This window comes from Vulpes vulpes, chromosome 13, assembly GCF_048418805.1.
Source record: "Vulpes vulpes isolate BD-2025 chromosome 13, VulVul3, whole genome shotgun sequence".
Taxonomy (NCBI): domain Eukaryota; kingdom Metazoa; phylum Chordata; class Mammalia; order Carnivora; family Canidae; genus Vulpes; species Vulpes vulpes.
In genome coordinates, this window is record NC_132792.1 from 56384220 (window position 1) to 56408300 (window position 24081).

A 24081-nucleotide genomic window follows, 5' to 3' on the forward strand; every position below is an offset into this window, starting at 1 on the left:
GAATATCTTTGCATTTAATTGTGACTTATTTTCATTCATTGTTTTCTAATAGTTTTCAGAGTTCATATCTTTTACCTCCTTGGTTAAAATTATTCTTGGGCATTTTATTCTTTTTGATGCAATTTTAAGTTGAGTTTTCTGAATTTCTTTCTGAGAGTTTGCTATTAGTGTAGAGATATACGGATTTTTGTTTATTGATTTTTTTTATGTTCAGAAATTTTAATGAATTAATTTATTAGATCTGACAGTCTTTTGGTGGAATCTTTAGGATGTTCTGTATATAATATAATCTACAAATAGTGACAGTTTTACTCTCTGAATACCTTTTGTTTGATTTTTTTTCTCACCTAATTAATTTCTCTGCTTAGAACTTCCCAATACTATATTGTATATGTGGCAAGAGTGGGTATCCTTGTCTTTTTATGGATATTAGAGGAAAAGCTTTTAGTTTTTTTACCATTATGTTAGCTGTGGATTTGCCATATATGGCCTTTACTATGTTGAGGTCAGTTCCCTTTAAGCCCACTTGGTTGAGAGTTTTTATCATAAATAAGTGTTGAATTTTGTCAAATGTTTTTTCTGCATCTATGGTGATAATCATGGTGTTTATCCTTCATCTCATTGATGTGTGTGCCATATCAAATAGAGATAAAGCACTTAAAGATAAACATCAGAAAGCTCAACATCTGCCCTTTTGCATTGTGATTTGGTGTGCCAGTAATGTGAGACTAAAATTAAGAAAACTAGAGAAGGTATCATAAACTGAACACTTTAAAACATTGAACATGTTTCTTAGTTGCCTTACAAATTCTAATGTGCTAGTATTTGTATTTTTGAAAATTAACATAATACAAAAGGAAAAATAAAAATGTCAAGTATAGCTAAAGGAGAATAAAGTAAGGATACATATAAACAGTCAATTATGAATTCTAACCAAACGGAATGTGTTAGAGCTTGCTAACTAGATTATTTGCAGATTTCTCTCTCTCTCTCTCTCTCTCTCTCTCTCTCTCTCTGTCTCTCTCTCTCTCTTGAAACCACCACTCACTCAGAAGTCATCAAGTAAATTTGGACAGTGGTCATGCTCTTAATTACCTATGCCCTCCCCAGCTTTTAGTTCCTTTTGCTTACTCCACTATCAACACATAGTTGCCTGTGGCAGTTCACATACATTCTGATCTCTACTGGGTAATCTGATATAAACAAACATGAATGGCTCATTTGACTACTCAGAAACAGGTATATGTTATATGATAAAAACTTCCATTTAATGTAGAGCTCATTCCTATCCTTGCCTACTCCAGACAAAGCTGTTCTTAAAAACAGTGAGATCTCCCATTAACATCCAAACTCACAATGTATTTGACCAGTAAATTTCTTTTTGAAGGAATAGGAAACTGTGTGAGTCAGTATAGTATATATGCTATGCTAACAAATTCCCAAACCTCAGCAGCTTAAAGCAATAAATGTATTCTCATGTTGCATGTCCAATGCAAATTTTCAAGGGGCTTTGTTCCACATGGTCTTCATGGCTTAGACAGAGGCTCCTGTTAAATACATGCTTCCATGATTGCAGAAGTAAGGAAAAGTAAGAAACCATGTGCTGGCTCTGTCCAGAAATGTACCCTGTCACTTCCACTCACAGATTGTTGGCAAAATAAATCACAAGGCCACAACCAAACTCAATAGTGCAAAATGTAGAGCCTTCTCACAGGTAAGGGCACCAAATAACTTTAAACAAGAAGACAGCTTCCATACTGACAATCTAGTTCAAGAGGTAGTCTGTAAGAGTAAATATTTCAGCGACTAATAAGCTGTCATTTAACAGTCATCTTTTATGTCAATACAGCTCCTGATGTGTACCATTAGAGTCTTTGTGGGGTTCTAATAAATGACATGTAGTTCCCCATATGGGTGTTGAGTCAACTTAGAAAAAGGCAATAGTCAGCAATTGAAACCAAAATGTCACCATTACTTAACTAATAAAGGCAGATAGAAGAAACAGCTCAGAAAGAAAGCCCACATGGGCATGCTGCTACCTTTCATTCCTTTACTCACACCTTGGGACAGCCCATACTAGAGAAAGTTTAAGTCCACAGTTGGATTGTACTTAGGCCTCTGCTTCCTGTTGGTGCAAAAAGAGCAGAATAACCATACCCCACATACTCAAGTTCTATGGTATTTTCACTCCATCTAACTAAGAAATGTGAACCAACGACAAATGCTCACTAGCAGAATGTTCACTCTGCCTCTTTGCACAGGAGAAACAAGAAGCCTCATAGGCAAATATACTAAGCTCTTTTCATATGCAAGAAAACAAGAGAAAGAAAGATTCCTGTCTACACTATATACTAATTTAAATTACTAGGATTTGGGGGTTTGTTTTCTCTTTCACTGAATTGTAAACTCCTTATGGAACTAGCGTCTTGCATAGTTTTAAAATAATAAATATAATAAGTCAAATACTTGTTACAGGTCATACTATTTTGAAACAAATAATCACTTCAAGATCATAATCATAGTGAGTGATAGGTACCTTTACTAACAGAAGAATTTTGTACAGAATTCTTCTAAACATTATCTGTCAAATATGATCATTCACTTCTTAATTTAGAGAAACTCCATCTACAAAAGTGAAAGAATGAAAGCTTTGTGAGAATATTATACATCATTAAAAAGTTTCCAACAGCTGGATTGCCTTGTATAATATAGAATTGAAAGAATGCTAATGTAAAAAAAATGAGTAAAAATTTTATTACCAACCCACTCCAAGAAGCAGAAGAAAAACAGACATGCATACATGATTTCCAAGTTAGAAAGGAGACCAAAGCATTTTTATCCAAGATATGAGGGATGACACAGAATCCTATAATATAGATTTATGGTAAGACACATTAAAATGACAGCATTTGAATTATCAAACTGAAACTACTACACTTTAATATTTCACCTTATGAAAAGGAAAATATTTTAATACAATAAAACTACAGCTCATATATTCCAAGTCTGTTTTAGTAGCAGACCAGACTGAGAGCTCGAATAAGATTTGCCTTTATTGTGACTTTTCAGTAGAGGCATATTTTTGACATGTGCCAACCCATAATTTAAAACTTTAGCAAATTAGTAATTACCAGGGGTGGTGGTGGTGGTGGCAGCAATCGTAGTAATATTAATACCCCCAGAATAACATTCAAACAACTAACAATACAAAGTGCTGTTGATCTGGAACTCCTAGACTCCTGCATTGCCAATGGAATGTGAAATGGTACAGCTACCTTGGAAAACAGTTTGGCTGGCAGTGTCTTACCTACCAAACCTTACCATATACACTCTACCTGTATCCTACAACCCAGAAATTCCACTCCTAAGTTTTTACACCAAAGAGATGAAAAACTATTCATCTATTGAATAGTTTTGAAAACTATCTACACTATTGGAATACTATCACTCAATAAAAATAAACTGCTAATAAACACAACGGAAAAGAGCCTCAACATTAGGCTAAGTAAAAAAAAAAAAAAAGTCAAAAGCAAAAGATTACACACTTTTTCATCTCATTTTTGTGTAATTTTTGTTTTGAAAATCAAATGCATAAAACTAAGTTATTGCATAATCAAAGTGTCTAGTGATAATAAACTGTATTCACAATGGAAAAACTAAGATCAATATATCTTGAGTTTATACCCCGCCAATTTCCTTTTTAAAAATCTGTAATCCATTTAATCCTTAAATCCCACTACTAAAATCTCAGCACTATTTTTGGAAAATATTTTTAAATATGACATTCAAAAAAATGCAATTCTATACTAAAGGAAATGACAAAAAAAATGTATAAAATGTCTTTTCTGTAAAATTTCCAAACCATTCTTGAAGCTCCATAAAGTGGCTCAAGAGAACCTAAATCAGTATCTAAGGATTTTCACTTCTCACTTCTTAACAAGTAATACTGATTTTTTTTTATCTTGTAATTTATCAAAAGCAAGCTAAACGATGAACATATCAATCCAATAGCTGGAAGGATCCTGAGATTGACCACTGTTGATTTCTAGTACTTCATTAGGACTTACTTACAGCTTATAGTAATATTATTTAGATCTGGGATTAAAAAATCTATTCTAATGAAAAGTCCTTTCTCAAAAATATTGTTTTTAAGAGAGACTTTTTAACCTCATTTGTTGACTAAAAGAAGCCACTTAGAATGATAGAGATTACTGAATCCATTTTCCCTAAACTGTATTATCAGTTGCTTAGTACTACAAAGGAAGAAATGGGAATTTAAGAATTGTCCATATAAGGGCAGCTTTTTTACTTAGCTGTAAAGCTTTAAAATGCTTCTATTTTCTAACTTTTCATCTTCCAGATCTCATTATCTCAGTTTATTAGACTTATCAGGATTGTATTAAATATACAGTGATACTTAGAATATCTTGGAATTTCTTTCTCTACCTGGTGAAGGACGCCTTTTGGGACTGAAGTAATTTTGTCAACAAACAGGCTTTAGAGGGAAGGCTGAAAAATAAAACCATGGGAGCTCCAAAATATCTCAGGACCTCTGTAAACACTGGCAAGTAACATTCATATGTTCTCTTATATTTCAATCCTGCCCTAGAGTTGACCATTCTTTCAAATAATTTCTATTCTTTAAATTCAAATTCTGAGTTTCAAAATACTATATGCAAATGAATAGTACCGATAAACCATACTGGCTACCATACTTAGAGTAGAAGTTATAGAATTTTGAATCAACCAACTGTCCAGGGCAAGGATGGTAGTAAGGATCATTACTGAAAATATAAGAACAGTCTTCCCTTAGAAGGCAGCCAGGTTGGAGGTGAGCAGATTATTGGATATTTCTACTGTGGATCCTCCTACCTGAGCATCTGACAAAGGGTTAGAATTCTCTCAGAAAAAAAGTAGATATGTCTTGGAAGGTAAGTGAATTCATGCAAATATAGTTTAGCAAGTTGTGGGAAGGGAAGGGGATGAAGAATAAGGGTGGCTGTGGTCCATGGCAATCTGGCCAGATACCTTCAAAGCTGTGCCTGCTACCTTGTAAAACTTTTGAATGTTTATAGGCAAAATGTTTTAGGCAAAACCAAATTATACTTAGAATTTGGGGTACTAATGTTACTGACACTGGATAAGCAATGACGCAGAAGTAGTTGGTGAAAAGAGCCAGTTACTTGGAAAAGATAGAAACCTCAGGATGGTTAATCATAGGGTTCCAGAGGATCACTGTGGAATACAGACAGGATATAAGGTTGTAGTAAGCCTATCGTCATCTGGTTAAATGGGATGAAGTCACAGATAGGCTTAAAGGGCATGATAGCTACTTCTTCATAGTGTTCTGTCCTAAATAATACTGTTTAGTAGTATTTAGGTAGTTTAACTTCTTAAATCAGAACTAGATAAGACTTTCCTCAGTATCATTGCAAGCATGTATCTGATTCAGTGCTTTGTCTTGACCTAGAAAAAATGCCTGACACTTAATTGGTGTTTAATAAATATTTGTTTAATGAAATGCCTAAGAGTCAGTATGTGTCCCAGTAGATTAACTACATATACAAATAAAACTTCCCAGAATCTTCCCGATTTTCTTCAGACTTAAAAAATGACTTTGGCACAATGCCATCTTCTTGAATTACCCAATCCTTGAAAGCAGCCACAACCACACAGAATAAATGTGAACTTTGGGGTCAGGAAAAAGCGTTAAAACTCCAACTGTAACTTACTAATTTGAGATCTTAAGCAAATTTTGTGAACTTTAGTGTTTTTATATTTAAAATGGATAGAATATTGGTCTCACATTATAAAAGAGGATTAATATAACATTTGAAAAGTTCTTGGCACATGTTACAACACCAGTCACCCATACCACTACCATCCCTCATTACCTTTCCTGCCTCTGCACTACCTCACCCAGCCCTACTCATATCCCCACCAGGCCCTTGGCCTTATTTTCTCCTAGGAATGTCAATTGAAGCAATATAGTAGGCCACTTAGTACCACAAGAAATATTTTTACCATCTAAACATTATTAATGTAATTTTGACTAAAATATATACTGTAGGTAGTTGGATAGGACCTACAGATATCTTATTTTTCGAAAAGGAAGATGAATAGTTTCATAAACCTTGATGCAGAATTATTTACAAACGCATATATTATATTGTCTCGGCTTATAGAGCAGAACATGAAACATTCCCCAACTTTTATGATTGTAGTATAAAATTGAGCCATAATCTCTTCTATGCTTGCTTTTTTTTTTTTAAGATTTTATTTATTTTTTTTCATGAGAGAGCGAGAGAGACACAGGCAGAAGCAGGCCCCACACAAGGAGCCCGAAGTGGGACTCGATCCAGGGATGCCAGCATGACGCCCTGGGCCAAAGGCAGGCGCTAAACTGCTGAGCCACCCAGGGATCCCTGTTCTATGCTTTCTAAGCAGTCATAATAGACTGTTCAAGAAGCAAAAATACTAGTGCAATTTCTGTACCTCATCAGAGACAAAATAGTTAATTATAACAAGATAAAATGATCTTTTATCTTTAACCAAAACAAATGCAAGAGTTACTGGACATTTCAGTTCAAAATAATTAATCAACCAATGATGACTTGAAAATGGTTTTGCTTTTATTGCCCTAACAGGTTGTTCTGACAGCCTTGAACTCACAAGATAATTACACAACTCCTCCTGTCTTTTTGGCTATATGAATATAGTCACAAATGCATCCAGGATAAATGTGAAAGCTTTGTAGGACTCAATAAAGAAAATCTCTGAAGAAATAGCATTTAGAGTATAACATCCTTCTTTTATCTGACAGGGATAGTAGGAAATATGTTTTTATTTTTAATAATTCATGAATGTAAATGTATTACCAATTAAGCAAACTATCTTCATTATAAACAGAACTTTAAAATTATCACACATACTCTTTGCATCTTGTTTATACTTAACACCAATAAAAATGACCCATTTTAATGCTGTTGGCCACTAAAAAGTCTGTGACCTAAGCAAAATTATAAGTCACTCCAAGAACAGGATGGTTCTGCTCTAAGTCTTTTGGCAAAGGCCAAGATTTTAATGACCTTAAACAAGCAGGGCAGGCAGTCACATTGCCTGAGAACTCCAGAGCTTTTGCATAGTTTATTCTTGTTGAAGCAAACTAAGGCAAAAGCTTTGGCAGCAATCTTAACATGGGGGCAAAGGGTTTCAAGCAGCTATTTTTCTGCATGTAACTCCTTACCGCTAGGTTAAAAAAGGAGGGTGTTTATAGAGCACTTTGCCGGGGATATTGTCAGATCTCTTTCCCTGGACATAGTACAAAGGAAGGAGTCCTTAGCTGGCATTTTTTCCTAATTTGTACCTAAGTCCTTATAAGAACCTGAAGAGCAAGTGCATGCTTGTTGGGGGTAGGTTATAACTTCTGGAAAACTGATTAATCTTTGTTTTTTCTTAAAGTCCTTCAGAAGTTAGAAATGGGGACAGGGAGAGAGAGAATCACTGCCTACTCCCAGTCCCCAGTGGAGCAGGTCCATGGTCAAAAGAGAATAATCACTTTAAACATCTTTGGTTTTCAAACTATGGATTAACAGAAGCAAGAATAAGATGGCGTATAAATGATCAAATAAAAATAAACTAATGACATTTACAAATGCCATCCGCAACATCAGAAACCAGGATGGGACTTGAGGCAAGGAAAACCTATGTAAATGCTACCCTGATCCAGTGGTGTCCATTGAAAGTATTACTGGAAGAAAGGAATACCAGTATACAACCCCCTGCAGACCAGTACAACAGATATAAATGCCAGGATCAGCTCTAAAATTTCACGGAGGGAATCCCTGGTGAAAATTTGTTTATTTAAAGTGTGAATGCTAAAGGAATAACTGTGCCACAACACAACCTAGAATTCATCAAAAATATTGAGACTTCCAATAGAAACATAATTAAAATTTTTTCAACAGGGGAAAAAAATGAAAGAAAACATGTAACAACTTTTTAATGGCTGTTTCTTACATATCAATGAGCTAAATATTGAAGATAAAACCATTCACAGAAATAGAATTCCTGCCTTCTCAGAACCCTAGGGACTATATCAGGATGGCTGTTGTAAAATTCTGCAAAGACTAATAAAAACTGTATGTGACCAGCTGTGCAACTCTGATTAATTTCAGCTAACATCCTCATTCGAGCTCTCCTCAGGTAACTTTCCAGAATATTAGAGATCTATGCCCAAGTGATAGGAAAAGTAGCCTGTTACAATGAATACATAAGGTATAGAAAATTACAGATGTATATCAAAATGAGAATGTATCTCCAATGGGAAGATGGCTTTTATGAAGATTCTTCTTTAGTAGGGTCTTAGAAAACAAATGGAATTCTGTGGAAGATCAGAATAGAAGCATAGGGTGGAAGGCCAGAAAAAGTCTTTTTAACACTGTTCAGGGTCACCCATTACAGACTCTTTTCGGATGTGTCTCAGGGCCATTCAAATTTGTTGACACATAGAAATGCCTTTCCCTTCTTGAAATACTCCCTTTTGTCTTTTAATATTTCTCTTTATACTTTCCTCTTAATCATTGATGGCTCATTCTCCTATTACTTTTCTCCCCCTTTGTTCATGTCCTAATGTTGATGTTCTTCAGAACTCCGTTCTTAGCTCTGCAGTCTTCTCACCACCCCACCCCCCATACTCTCACAAAGCAATCTCCTCAATTTCCAGGGCTTTCATTTCCATCTATATGCTGATGACTTCCAGATTTATAACTTGAAAACCAGGTCTCACCACTGAATTCCAAACATCTATTCCTTACTCTGTATCTTTATTTGGATATTTCAAATTCCTTCAAGCACACATCCAAATGGGAATTCTTTCTCTGTCAGGGACAGTGCTTCTTCTCTGGTGTTCCCCATCTTAATAAATAGCATCTGGCCAAGCCTCAAACCTTGGTGTCATCACCGGCTTCTTTGTTTCTTGTATCACCCATTACCCTCAGGAAATACACAAATGTGAAATTATTTACTTCTCTCCATTTCTACTGCCCCCTATTCTCATCTAAAGCGCCATCATATTTTACCTGAGCAGTTTTAAGAGCTGGTCTCTTGTTTCATACATTTTGAAACAAGAGCTGGACTCTTGTTTCATACATTTTGAGTCTTCCTCCTACAGCCAGTAAGATATTAAATTTAAAATTGTTTGTCATTCCCTGCTTAAAACCTTTGAGTGGTTTTTCCATTGAGTGGCTTTTCCATTGCATTTAGCATACTTATGTTCATTAATACAGCATTTAAAGCCTGCAATTGGTCCCTGCCTAGCTCTCATTTCTTACCATTTCCCCCCTTTCATACTCTAAGATCATGCATGCTGAATCTCCAATGGTTATTTGAAGACTCTATTTTCTCACTAGTCTATGATGCTGCACTTTGTATATGCTGTTCTCTCTATCCCTCCCCCATTCCCTCCCCCATTTCCACTACACATATTCTGGTTAACTTCCTTTATTTCTTCAGGTTTCAGCTGAACCATCACTTTCTCAGGAGCATCTATTTACAGTGTAATGTAACAATTCCTGTAAGAACATATTTTTGGTAATACTCTTCACAATTTATTGCACTTACTTGTAAATGTCAGTCATCCCCAAATACAAATTCCTTCAAGTCAGGTTACAGGTCTACATTGTTCAAAACTATATCCCCAGAGTCAAGTGCATATTCTGGCATAAAGTAGTAGGAATTCCATGCATTTATTGCTCAATGAATAAAGAATAAATACTCCAGTTTTGTGGTTAGAGCACTGGGGGAGAGACAGAGCTATGTGATAAAGGTGTTTCTTCTGAAAATAAAATTGATTTTTGAATAAGTAAAGTGGCCATTTTGACCAGGACCATTTGTGTACATATGCTTATATATGAGCTTTGTGTGTCCATCTCCTAACTTACAAAATATTTATGTCCATATATGTTTACTATAAGAAATAAACTTTCTCTCTTTCCAATCCTAACCAGGCTTTTCAGTGGGTAACTCTCAGTCACGTGATTCTATGGAGCCTCATGAATTCTAATACCTATTCCTCCTGTCAAGAATATCTTCCATACTTGCTACTATCCTTCATGTCTCCCTAGACCCCATCCAAGTCTCCTTTTCTATGAAAACTTCCTGAACTTCTCCTACTCTTCACAAAATGAATCTCTCTCTTCTTTCTATTCTCAATGATTATGTGTACCAACTATGTTAAGATTGCTTTATTTTTGCCTACCATGTGCCCAGTGTCCCCATTATATTGAGTCTCTTTAGTAGAGAGAAACTCAGACTTTATTCAAAGTGTGGTCTCCCAAACAGCACACTTGTGACCTTGTTAAAGATGCAGACCTTCAGGCCCCAGTTCATACCAAAAAATCTGTGGTATAACATATTCCCAGTTTATTTTTAATCACAGTAAAGTTCAAAAAGTATCCAGTATGGTTAACACTTTAAAAAAAAAATGCTCGATACAGGCTTATTTGATGGATGGATTAGGTATAGAAAATCTGGGAGGGACATTTGATGCACTCATATCAGTGCAGAGATATGGTTTGGGAATTTACCTTGGTACACAGTAGATCACCTGGACAATGTATTAAATTTATGGAGCACAAAACCTCACTCAAAGCTATAAAATGATGAAAGACACTGATGCATACCTGGAGTTTTTGGCAGAGAATGTTAAAGTATCTGCAAATTGAAGATCTTTTTACAAATCACTATAGCTTGACATTTTTTGGATTATAACTATTTCACTGCGTTCAAATATTTGTTTTCTTTCCTGCATATTTTCTTCCTCTCCTTCCTGCATAAATTTATGTATGGAACTTAGTTTTACCAGCTGACAGTCTGAGTTAACGGTCTTCGGAGAAATATGTGAAAGTATACTAGATTCAAGGGCAGGAATTTGCAGGATTGGTGGATTATGAGGCACCACATAGTCCAAAGCACATCAAGAGCTGTAACTCTAGCAGGGCTTGGAACAAGGTAAGGACTACAGAAAGGTAGGATAATAGAGGTCAACCTGTGGACTTTCCAGATTTTTCTTCTAGAAGAAGTAAAATGAAATTACTCCAATTATTTTCAGTTACTGAGGCCAAGAGTGTTTCTAAATTCCAAAATGGTGTTTCACCCCTCATGAATATCAAAAGCACTGAAATAAAGGCAACTGAGGACATCTCAAAGGACAAGACATGAACAAGCAAGGGGGGCTGACACAGAGATAAGGAAAGAAATGATGAGTTTGTTTTCTCTTTCTGTGAAAGTTTTAATTCCCACATTTCCATTACTTAATGTGTCATTATTTTACTTTTCAGCAGTTGGCAAACTCGGAGCATTCCAACATTTATCTTAAAATTGGTAGTCAACACACAATACATCAGATTTTTATATTGCCTCAAAGGAAAATTCTCAAAAGAAATCTAAAGCTTTACTATAAATTTCCCTTGAGAAGTTGATCCTAAAGCTTTGGACATTAGCATATACTCCTGACCAAAGGTTTAACTCCAAAGGTTATGATGACACAGACTGATAATTTGTGTCTGGATTATGTAGCTAGACTTATGTGTCAACACTGATGGGTAACCCCTTTCATTGCCTGTTAAATAAAGGTCATATCCCAAACTTGGCATTGAAGGTCCTTCTAATAATATGACCTGAGTTTGAATTTTCAATCTTGCTTCTACCCTGCTGCTATACTCTAAACAAAATAGAACAAACTGTGTTCTGTATGCATACTTTACTACCTTCGTAATTTTGCTTAAAGCTCTTTTCACTTGGGATTCCCTTTCTTCGTATATTTCTGGATCCAGAACCTCTATCATTTGCTTAAAACCCAGAGCAAATGACACTTCCACTGAGCCTCCAAAGATCTCTAAAATCTAGAAATGCATTTTTTCAAGTCTCATACTCTGTAAACTTTATCTTCTACTTATGTCTATGTTGGATGCAACTGTGCTGAAAGTTTCTTGATAGTGGCAAAGTATCCATCCTAGTGTTCTTGTTTGTAACTGATATAGTGATTTGTATAGAATGATTGTAAGTATTCACTCCAAAGATAAGATGATTATAACCTTTTGGTGGTGGTCTCCCTTATACTGAAGCTAACATTTTTATCCTATTTCCTCTAAAATTCCATGTCATTTTCATGGCAACTTGTAACTACATAGAATTCTTAGGGAACACTGGGCTAATGCATAGCACAATTTCCTTCCTTTTGGGAAAAAAAAAAAACTAAATTCTATTCCTGGCCCAATGCCAATGCCTGAAACTTAGTTAGCCTTTAATAAATATTTGAATGAATCAATTATCTTGTCAAAACAGCAGGTCTAGCATAATTAGCGTAAAGTTATGAAGCCTCTCTGGGATTTTGTTGGCCGTTTCAGTCTTGTGGCATAGCCATTGTCTCCAGATGATACCAAGTGTTCTTATTTCCCTCCACTTTGAGATATAATTAAACATTGTGTATGTTTAAGGTGTACAATGTGATGACTTCATATGCATATATATTAATAAAATCATTACCAAAATAAGGTTAGCTAATACATCCTTCACTTCACATAACTATTTTCTCTGAAGAACAGTTAAAATTTACTCTCAGATGCTTTCAAGTACCTAATATAGTATTTTAACTATAGTGACCATGGAGTGTATTAGGTCCTCTGAACTTTTTCATTTTGTAACTGGAAATCTGTAGCCTTTAGCCAACATCTTCCCATTTCCATCAGCCACAGTAACCACTATCTTAGTGTTTGAGTTTAGGATTTTTAGTTTGCATATATAAGTGAAATGATACAGTATTTGTCTTTCTCTGATTATTTTACCAAGCATAGTACCCTAAAGATGCATCTATGTTGTTGCAAGTGGCAAGATTTCCCTTTTTATGGCTGAATAATATTTCATTGTGTGTGTACATCCATGTATTATTTCCATTTACTATTCAATGGACACTTATGTTTCCATTTCTTGGCTATACTAAATGATTCTGTAATGAACATAGGAATGCAGATATCTTTTTAAGATAGGAACTTTGTTTCCTTCTGATAAATACCCAGAAGTGGAATTGCCAAATCATATGGTAGTTCTATTTTTAATTTTTTGAGGGAACTCTATACTGTTCTCCATACTGACTACACGTTTACATGCCAATAACAATGTACAAGGGCTCCCTTTCCCCATAGCTTCACCAACAATTACTAAAATGGCAATTATCAAAAGGACAAGAACTAACAGGTGTGAGGTGATATTGTGGTTCTGATTTGCATTTCCCTAGTGATTAGTGATATTGAGCATCTTTTCGGACACCTGTTGGCTATTTGCATATCCTCTTTGGAAAAAACATTTAGTTCTTGTGTCATTTTTTAAATTGACATGTTGGGGTTGCTTTTGAGTTTTTTTGTTTTGTATTTTGCTATTGAGTTGTATGAGCTCTTTATAATCCTCTAGATATTAACCCCTTAAGAGATATGTGACTTACAAATATTTTCTCACATTTTGTAAATTCTTTTCTTTTTCTGATTGTTACTTTTATAATACAGAAGCTTTTTAATATAGTCCAGTTCATTAACTTTTCCTTTTTTTGCTTGTGCTTTTTAGTGCCCTATCTATAAAATGACTGTTAAGACACATATTAAAAGACTTTTTCCCCATATTTTCTTCTAGGAAATCTATGGTTTCAGACTTTACATTTAAACTTGTAATACATTTTGAGTTTTTGTAAAATTAGGATCTGGTTTTATTCATGTGATTACCGAGTTTCCCCAACACCATGACGCCTCCAGCTTTGCTCTTCATTCCAAAGATTACCTTGACTGTTTGAGGTATTTTGCTCTTCCATAAATATTTTAAGATTCTTTTTATATTTCTGTGGAAATGCATTGAATTTTTGATAGGGATTATATTGAATATATACTTGGCTCTGGGTAGTATAGGCATTTTAACTCTCCTAATTCATGGACATGGATATCTTCCTGCTTCTGTATTCAATGCCTTTCATAAAGATCTTGTAGTTTTCAGTGTACAAATATTTCCTCTCAGTTAAATTTATGCCTAAGTATTTTATTGTTTTTTGATGCTGTTGTATTTGGGATTTTTTTTCTTTTTCAAATAGTTCATTGTTAGTGTATAGAAATGCTACTAATTTTTTTTCATGTTATTCTGTATCCTACAACTTTACGGAATTCATTTATTCTAACATTGGGGGGCAGGTCTTTAGGGTTTTCAATACACAAAATCATGTCATCTGCAAATAGACAATTTTACTTCTTTCTTTCCAATTTGGGTGCATATTATTTTTTCTTCTTCCTTTAATGTCCTATGACTAGGACTTCTCGTATATTGAATAGTAATGATGAGAGTGAACACCTTGATTTTGGAGAAAAAGATTTTCACTTTTCCCCATTGAGTATGATGCCAACTATGGGTTTGTCACTTATAGTCTTTATTATGTTGAGGTATATTCCTTCTATACTTAATTTGTTAAAAGCTTTTATCAAAAAAGGAATTGAATTTTGTGAAAGCTCTCTCCATACAGTTTGAGGTGATTGTCTGTTTTTTATTCATCTTTCTATTAATGTGGTAAATTACATCATTTTTCTTATGTTGAACCATCCTTGCATCCTGGGGATAAATCAGATGTCCTAGTGTGTGATCATTTTAAAATGCTATTGAATTCAGTTAGTATTTTTTTGAGAATATTTGTATCTATATTCACCAGGAATATTGGCATGTAGTTTTCTTGTAGTGTCCTGTGGCTTTGGTGTCAGGGTAGTGCTGGCCTTGTAAAATGAGTTTCGAAGTATTCTCAACTCTTTTCAATTTTGGAAGAATTTAAGAAGTGCTGGCATTGATCATTTTTAGATGCTTGGTAGAATTCACCAGTGAAATCAACTGGTCCTGGGATTTTTCTATTTTGGAAGATTTTTGATTACTGTTTCAAGCTCCTTTGAAAACCAGAAGAAATCAATAAAAACTTCTTTCATGATTCATTCTTGGTAAGTTGTATGTTCTAGGAATTTCCATTTCTTCTTCTCCATTTTGCTGGCATATAATTGTTCATATTATTCCTCTTTTAAATTTCTGTAGTGCCAATTTTAGTGTCTTCTCTCTTACTCATAATTTTGTTTGGGTCTTCTTTTGTTTTTTTGGTTCATAGCCAAAAGTTTGTCAGTTTTGTTTATTAAAAATCCACCTCTGTCCCACTGATATTTTTTTCTGTTCTTCTAATCTGTTTTACTTCTCTAATTTTCATTATTTTCTTCTGCTAACTGTACACTTCATGTTCTTTTCTAATTTCTTGAATTATAAAGTTCCTTATTTGATATCTTTCTTTTATCTTAATGCAGACATTCATCACTATAAACTTGCCTCTTAAAACTGCTCTTGCTTCATCCTATAAGTTTTAGTCTGTTACATTTTCATTTTTGTTTGTCTCAACTTTATAAATTCTACTTAGATTTGCTAGTTTTTCAGAAGTATATTACATATTTTCCACACATTTGTGAACTTTTACTTTTTATTGTTATTGATTTCTAGCGTCATGCTACTGTTGGAAAAGATACTTGATATGATTTCAATCCTCTTAAATTTGTTAAGGGTGGCTTTTGTGGCCCAATATCTCTATCCTGGAGAACCGTCCATGTGCCCTTGAGATTAATCTTCCTTTTATGCTATTGGAAAAAATGTTCTATGCATGTCTTTTAGGCTCATTTGGCTTATAGCATTATCCAAATCCACTGTTTCCTTGTCATTTTTCTGTCTAGATGGTCTATTCAGTGTGAAAGTAGGGTATTGAAATCGCCTATTATTGTATTGCTATATATTTCTCCACTTAGTTCTGTTAATATTTGCTTTAAACATATAGGTGTTCCACTTTTGGTTGCATAGGTATTTATAATTCTCTCAATTAATAGACTTTTTTGTATCACCATATAGTGACTTTCTAAGTCTCTTGTGACCAATTTTTAACTGAAACAGTATTTTTTCTGATCTAAGTATAGTGAATCCTAATCTCATTGCATGGAATATCTCTTTCCATTCCTTCATTTTGTCTACATGAGCTAAAGTAGCATATTTCGGCAGCATATTGTTCAATCTTGGGTTGTGTTTTCTGTTTTTGTTTTTTTGTTTTAAATCCATTTAGCAACTTGGTCTTTTGATGGGATAATTTAGTCCACTTACATTTAATTTTTGACAGGTAACTACTTCTGCCATTTTATTAATTGTGTTCTACTAGTGTTTAAATTTCCTTGTTGCTTTCTTCCTTTCCTGTAATCTTTGTTATGTATTTTTTCTATGCTTTAATTTCTTTTGTGTCTATACTGCAGGGTTTTTTTTCCCCTTGTGGTTACCATGAGGTCACATAAAATACTTTTAACATGACAGACCCTTACCTTCAAAAACATATAAAATCTATACTTCTCCTTTCCCCACATTTTATGCTATTAATATCCTACTTTATAACTTGTTTTAAATTAAAATATAATTGATATACAATATCCTATTTCAGGTATACATCATAGGATTCAATATTTTTATATATTACAAATGATCCTCATGATAATTCTAATTACCAGTTGTCACCAAAGTGATTACAGTGTTATTGACTACATTTCCTATGCTGCATATTACATCCCCATGATTCATTTATCTTATACCTTGAAGGCTGTACCTCTTAACTCCCTTTACCTCTTTTGCCCAACCCTTCCCTCTGGTAACCAACAGTTTCCTTTATCTGTGAGTCTGTCTTTACTCATTTGTTTTTTTAGATTCTACACATAATTGAAATCATAAACTTATTTTTCTTTGACCTATTTTACTTAGCATAATGCCTTCTAGTTCAACATTATTGCAAATAGCAAGATTTTTTTTTTAATGTCCAAGTAAAAATATTACTGTGTATGCATACTCCACATTGTCTTTATCCATTTATCTGTCAGTAAACACTTGGGTTGCTTCCATATCTTGGCTACTGTAAATAATACAGCAATGAACATAGGAGTGCATGTATTTCTTTGAATTGATGTTTTCGTATTCTTCAGATAGAAACCCAGAAGTGGAATTGCAAGATTGTATTGCAATTCATAGCTTTCCATAGTGGCTTCACTAGTTTACATTCCCACCAATAGTATATGAGGGTTCTTTTCTCACCACATCCTCACCAAAATTTGTCCTTTGTTTCTATGATAATAGCCAATCTAACATGTGTGAGGTGATATCTCAGTTGTAGTTAGATTTGTATTAAAATTTTGATCATCTTTTTATGTGCCTTTTGACCATCTGTATGTCTTTAGAAAAAAAATTCTATTCAGATCCTCTGCCAATTTTTTAATTGGGTTGGCTTTGGATATTAAGCTGTGTAAGTTCTTTATATATTTTGGATATTAATCCTTTATCAGATATATAATTTGCAAATATCTTCTTCCATTCTGTAGGTTGCTTTTTTGTTTTCTTGATGTTTTCCTTCACTATGCAAAAACTCTTTAGTTTGACGGAATTCTATTTGTTTATTTTAGCTGTTACCCTTGTCTTTATGCTGGTCTAAAAAAAAATGTTACTAAAATTGAGCAAAGAGGGATACCTGGGTGGCTCAGCAGTTTAGCACCTGCCTTTGGCCCAGGGCGTGGTCATGGAGTCCCGGGATCAAGCCCCACATCAGGCTCCCTCCATGGAGCCTGCTTCTCCCACTGCCTGTGTCTCTGCCTCTCAATCTCTCTCTCTCTCTCTCTCTCTCTCTCATATAAATAAATAAAATATTTTAAATAAATAAACAAGCAAACAAATCAAAGAGCTTACTACCTTTGTTTCATCTAGATTTTTTTTTTTTTTTTGGCTTCAGGCTTCACATTCAAATCTTTAATACATTTTAACTTTATTTTTTTATATGGTATAAGACAGTGGTTTCACTGCGAAAGTTTCATTCTTTTGCATGGAGCTGACCAGTTTTCCCAGCACCATTTGTTGAAGAGACTTGTTTTATGCAGAAAAATTTACTGATAGACTTATGGAGGTTTCTGTATTGCTTTTCTTTTGCTGCTTTCAAAACTTTTGTCTTTGACTTATTGTTTCAATTATAACACATCTTGGGGTGTTTGGGGGGTTGATCTTGTTGTGGTCCTTTGAACTTTCTGTACCTAAGTGTGCATCTCTCTCCCAAAAACTTGGAAAATATTCAGCTATTTCTTTAAAATTTTCTGCCTCTTTCTTCTTTATGGGACTCTCACGATGTGAATGTTCATTCACTCTATCTCATTCAGATAAACGTTATTCTTTTTTGTTGTTGTTGTTCTATCTGGCTATTTTCAAATGTTCTATCTTTAAGTTTGCTGATTATTTCTGAATGATCAAGTCTTGTTGAAGCTCTCTATTGAATCTTGCAGTTCTATCATTGTCTTCATCAGCCCCTGGATTTTTTTTTTTAGTTCTTTTATGGTTTTTACTTTATTAAATGTCTGTTTGTTCATGCATTGTTTTCCTAATTTTTAGTTCTCTTGCATTTCATTGAGTTTATATAAGGTGATTATTTTGAATTATTTTTAAGGCAAGTCATAGACTTCCATTTCTTTAGGGTCAGTCACTGGAGCTTTATTAGTTCCCTTTGGTAGTGTCATATTTGCCTGATTCTTCATGAGTCACATATCCATGCATTGGTTTGTGCGTTGGAGGGAGCAAGTGCCTCTTCTTTTTTTTTTTTTTTTTTTTTTTGGCAAGTGCCTCTTCTGTTATTTATAGACTGGTTTGGACAGATAAGGATCTTCCATCAGTTCCTTAGATTAACGGTATTAGCTCTGGAATTGCAATCATGATGAATTTGAGTCAATTTTGAAGCTCACTGGATCTACAATGGGGGTACACAATTGATAGGCTTGTTACCAGGTGTTTGGTCAGGTATCCATATTCTGCCTGGTCTCTGGGTGGTTAGGACTTCCCCAAATACCTTGTTAAATATGGTAGGTAGTGAGACAAATGTCTGCTTCAGGGTCCATACTACTATAGGTCCTCAGTCAGCAAGTCTATTACCAAATATATGTAGTTCCACCAGGTCCCTAGGAGCCATCAGATGGGTCCCTTGGTGGGAAAGGACAGTACTGAACCATGGCTGAAAGGGATTAGAACCAAGTTCCAGGCAGTTTCAGGCCCCACAGCCAAGATTAAAGTCTATAAATCTGGTTCTGGAAGCACAGATGGGCATGTCTCCTACCAGCTATGTTCATTTTGAACAGTTTCAGAATCTCTTACCTGGACCCCAAAGCTCCCATGAAAGAACTTTTATCTGTGGGCAGATTCCAAACTATTCAGTGGGAATATGAGAGGGGGATATCTTATTTAACCATCTTGCCAATGCCACTCCCCTAAGTGGTCTTACAAAATAGATAAATGCAATATAGATAATATGATGTTAATTATAGTAATTATTATTGTTACCACTACTTGAAAATAATAGGACTTGAAAAAGGTTTTGAATATGAAAATGTACTCAGATTATTTTCTAAGAGTTTCAGATTATTTAATTAGAGGGAAAGACAGGGAAAGAGCATATGAGTAGGGGAAGGGGCACAAGGAGAGAATATCGAAGCAGACTCCTACTGAGCGCAGAGCTTGACTTAGGGCTGGATCCCATGAGCCTGTGATTATGACCTGAACTGAAACCAAGAGTCAGCCACTTAACCAACTGAACCACCCAGGGTACCCCAAGAGTTTCAGATTATTTTTGATAGAATATAAACAGGAAGATAGGTTATAAGCTGTCAAATACTATACATTAGCAACACATTTCTTGCCAGTGGCCCAACTATGACTTTGCACACAGGTGGTGGTATCTAAACTTATTCCTTGTTTCTATGTCTAAATGGATACCGTACTGATAATACTAGAAATTTGAGTTTTTAAATTCTTGAAATTGCTAGTCTTGTTCATCCTCTTCTCCACTTGAAACTGATACTCCTTACTGGAACATGAATTCCAAGTATTACTGATTACTCAATTCTTCAATACCACTCCCTTCCTACCTTTTTAGGAACCTAAATTTGCAGAGCTAAGATGTCTTCTAGAAGTACTAGACTACATAGTAGAATGTCAGTCAAACTTATCACACCTTACTAAAATAATTTACATGTCTGCCTTCCCTATTAGATTTTTTAGATGATTAAAGAAAAGAACTGGCTGCTAATTTGGTTCCCCCCTTTAAAGAGGTTTGGCATATTTAGTGTGCTCTGATTGTTGAATGAATCAATGAATGGCTAGATTAATCAGCTTTTAACAGAACACCCATAAGCTTACAAAACCATGTATCTCCATTATGTCCCTCATCCATTAAGCAGCCAAAGACACACATCTCAATATGACTTTTTTATGATCTTGTATATTTTTCTGTTGCATACCTATAGACCTATCAGGATCATTAATAACAAAAGCCTAGAACTAAGTTGGTATCATTAGTGGGTTGAGTCCCAGTGGGAATTACATGTGCAAACAGATTCCTAAGAAAATACAATGGAATTAGTATACTCTGGACCTACGAAACACCATGGCAATAGTGTACAATTCATGCAAGTGACAGGGCAATATAGAAACTAGTCCTTCGGGATCCCTGGGTGGCGCAGTGGTTTGGCGCCTGTCCTTGGCTCAGGGCGTGATCCTGGAGACCCGGAATCGAATCCCACGTTGGGCTCGTGGTGCATGGAGCCTGCTTTTCCGTCTGCCTGTGTCTCTGCCTCTCTCTCTCTCTCTCTCTCTATCATAAATAAATAAAAATTTTTTAAAAATTATTTAAAAAAAGAAACTAGTCCTTCTATAACTTAAGTTGAAGCATCATTCTGAGGAGAAACTTTGTTAGGAAAACATGGAACTAAACCATAACAGTAACAGTAGCAACAACAAAAACAGCAAAATTAGCTTATATATTCCTAGGGTCAAACCTTTCCATTTTTTTATTTGTGCCTAACAAGTCAGAAGCCTATAATACCGCCAAGGATGTCCCAGTGAATAACACACATAAGAAGGGCCTAATATGAAATTAGGGGTATGGTGTGGGCAGTTGGAAGAACATAAAGCTGAGGAAGAAAAAAAAAAGTTGAGTGTGAAGGTCTGATTGGATAGCTGAAGAGTGGGGAAAAATGTGAGATCCAGGCATTAGATGCAGAATGCTTAGGAGTAATTGGCTGAATTGTAGAACAGAGACTATTAGGAAAATAGAGTAGACAAGGGTATGATTGCTCACAGTTTCAGAACCCATAAGTTTGACTTCAGAGAAGAGAGCGCCATGAAGATTTCTTCCAGTTCTCCTTGTAATTATCTCACTCAGCACAATGATGACAGGAAAGTATATGACAGTTAAACGTTCAGAATTTTATATGGAATATTACTAAAAGAATAACACTGAAGTCCTCCTACCAGATGGCTATCTATTTAGATGTGTATGTTTTGCTTTAAAATGTGCAGTAAATTAGAATTTTGAGACCTGATGATTAAAATGTTTGGATTTCCAGAATCATAACTTTTTCTCCCAAGTAAGTTTTCTATCCCTAAGTAAGATAACAACAGTCCCTGGCTCCTCAACGTTTAGAATATACAAGCCATTGAGAAGTCTTCCATAACAGCCTTTGAGAGAGGTACAGAGGCATAGCAGGCCCTTCCCTAAAAAAAGGAACTGCAGGGGACACTATAGGAGTGTGAACCCCAATACCAAACCTGGGGTTTAGTGGTCACTGTAACACATTCTACTGGTGACATCCTGAGATCAAACATGCTCCTCTTGATCTCCTAGTCTTGGGAAAAACTTGTGTGGCTATGCCATGATCTAGGAGAAGCCATTCTTCATGGAGGAAGATGGGTCTAAACCAGAAGTACTAACTGCTATGGAACAGCATGTGGGAAAACAGCTTATACTGGTGCCATAACGCCTAAAACATGGGATTCTCATCTTACATTTTTCTTGTTGAGTGTGCTCAATATACTCCTACATAGATTAAGGAGGGGTTTTGAGAAGTTATCTGCCTAAATTCTTTCCATCAATTCACACCAACAGTTATTGAAGTATCTTAGACAAATATGTTATTAGACAACTAGATTATGATATATTGAATCTTCTATGTAAGAGAAGATATAAGAATTTTAGATATTTAAAGATCAATAGAAGAAAATACCTCCCTAATTTGTGACAAAAGAATAAAAACAAATCCTAGTAATTTTCAAGAAACTTTCAGGGGAAAAAAAATGGGACTCCTTAAATATTATCAAACATCATTTTCCCATCCATTCTTCTACCAAAGGCCACTGTTGCTATAACTAGCAATGTTCTCCCAGAATTTGTTGGAAAACAAAGGGGCAGATTTTTCTTCCTCCTTCAAAGATGACCAAACAGAGAAAACTGGCTCACCAGGCACCAAAGATCCATGTTTATTTTGAGAGTGCCCTGACTGGAGTAGACTGTGAGTAGTGTACCTTATATGTCCATTGCACTGTCCTCAAATTACCCTAATATGAAAGCTGCTTCCTCATAACTAATCACAATTCAGGAAACTCTATTTCTGAAATCCTAGGCCCATGGGAAAATGGAAAAGTATATTTTGCTTTGGATACACTTGACTCTTTTTAAGTATAGGTGAAAGTTATAAAGCTTAGAATGGTCAGTCTGAGGATCAAATGAGGTGGTGTATATGAAGCAGTTCATGCAATGGCTGACACGTAGGAGCCACCAAATGGTAATTTCTTGACACTTTCCATTCTTTTTGTCAGTTGTTAGTGTAGTGTAAAATGCAGCAGATTGCTAAGAAGATGCAGATGCTAGGATATGCCCTCTGGAGCTCACTGCCAGGAACTTACATCCAACATTTTCTCCTTCTATTTCCAGATGGCTTGTTTCTGAAAGCTAAGTTGCATGTTTTCTCTAGTTATCTCTCCCTAGAGGTTCGTTATCATAAAAGACTTGTAAACTGAAGTGCCTTTTTTTTTCCTGAGATATTTGTTTTGCACTTTTGTCCTTTATCTAAAAGATTTCTTCCTCTTGAGGGGAAAGGTTTGCCTGAGTTTCCTTCTTAACCATTTCCTCTTGGCTCTTTCCCCTTCCTGTGGCTGGACAGGAAGATGGACCTTTGTGATTGTCCAAACACTTACTGTAGGCCTGACTTACCTCACCCCTACCATCCAGAGCCAGGAGCAACCTACTACCTGGAGGGAAAAGAGGGATTTGATTTCCCATAAGTTGATTAAACATGTCAGATCTTCTCCTTACTATGATATGGGTACAAAGGAGAGTTCTTAGGAGCTTATTTAAAGTGTTTATTTTGAGATGGGGAAAAAAAGCCCAATTTAAGTCAAATTAATACATTTAGCATTATCAGATGTGACCAGAACATTTCACCCGCTTATCATTCTGATCAGATCTGAACTGCCACTTTAAATTCATTGTCCTAGTTTATCCCTCACTTCTCCATACTGCTGAGCAACTCTTTTCGGTCTAGGATGTGCTTTCCTTCTTCAGCTGGAGAAATCCTAGTATATTCATTCACTCAACAAACATTCATTGAGGGAAATGCCTGGCTGGATGTGCGGGTGTGGGTGTCCCTAGGACATCAGAAGGTGGTAATGAGTTGCAGACAAGAGTAGTAGACATTGCCTGGGGAGAATTGTTCATTGTGAGAATAAGGCTAAGGATGTTTCCTGAGAAACATCCATATTCAAGCTTTTTGGGAGAGGGATCAACATGTGATATAGCTATTACTCATAGCCCAAGCACCCTGGTGGCTGACTGATGCTGTTTTGGTGCACCAGCCAGACCCCTTCACCAGGCCAGTGTACCATCTTGGGCTTCTGTGAGTGTTGGCTATTGAAAGCTCACAGCTATTCTCTTTCTCCAAAAAACTGCCCTCTGCTAACAGAAGACATTTGTTCTCAGTAGAGGTCCACAGCCTGTGACTAACGCTAGAATGGAGGACAACACAGGCCCCCTTGCTGTTTCACATTTACTCTCCGATCCCCCGGACCACTTCCCTTGCCCGGACCCTAGATATCACCTACTGTAGAAAATCTTACTGAAAACCTTCCCACCAGGCCAAGGGCTCT